The sequence below is a fragment of the Berghia stephanieae genome, chromosome 14 (assembly GCF_034508935.2).
Source record: "Berghia stephanieae isolate SIO BIC M18660-M18661 chromosome 14, UCSD_Bste_1.3, whole genome shotgun sequence".
In the NCBI taxonomy this organism is placed as follows: domain Eukaryota; kingdom Metazoa; phylum Mollusca; class Gastropoda; order Nudibranchia; family Aeolidiidae; genus Berghia; species Berghia stephanieae.
This window is the reverse complement of record NC_088373.1, coordinates 33,162,401-33,163,186: the sequence shown is the minus strand read 5'-3', so window position 1 is coordinate 33,163,186 and position 786 is coordinate 33,162,401.

Here is a 786-nt window from a genome sequence, read left to right as displayed (position 1 = left end):
TTATTGTTACCGTGATACCAAGACGATTCCGTGTCATTCCAATAAATGTTGTCGTAATAAGGATAAAAATAGATATGGCACATCGTGGCTAAAAATCTTAACGAAAGTGTAAACAATAAATGGCTAGTACAATACTTCAAACAATGGGATATACATCACTAAAATGTTTATCTATCTAAAAATCCTCTTATGAATTTCCGAGAAATATATATCACAATGTAGAATAAAATTTTATTAAAACGACTGTATAAAAATATTCCAGACTTTTGTTTTAGAAATCAATAAAAATCACACAATTCGGGAGAGAAATAAAATCACGGCTGCCGGTTAGGCGAACTACACACAACTCTACATATGTTTGTCTTATTTAATTCACATATACAGACATAAACTTTTCGCAATTCTATAAAATGTGTGTGTTTGATGAATAAGAGTTGGAAGACAACTGTAGCTAGTTCTATTTATTGGTATCCGTCATAGAACTAAACAACCAATCAAATCAAAAGTAAAAGTAGTGAGGAAATAATTTAGAAACCCTAATCTTATATTCTCAGGAGGAAATAGAATCGAGTTGAATTTAGTTCATTGACCTGAGTTTGAATTACATTGCCATATCAATATTTCTATTGTCATTACAATAATCAAATACTTAGACTCACCTTTTTCCAACTTCTAGGTAAGAAAATAATTCGAACTTCGAACTAATCTCCGGTCCGCCATTTTGTTTCATGCAATCAAGTCACGGTCGATATGTTACTATAAAAATCGACTATCATTAATTTCCAA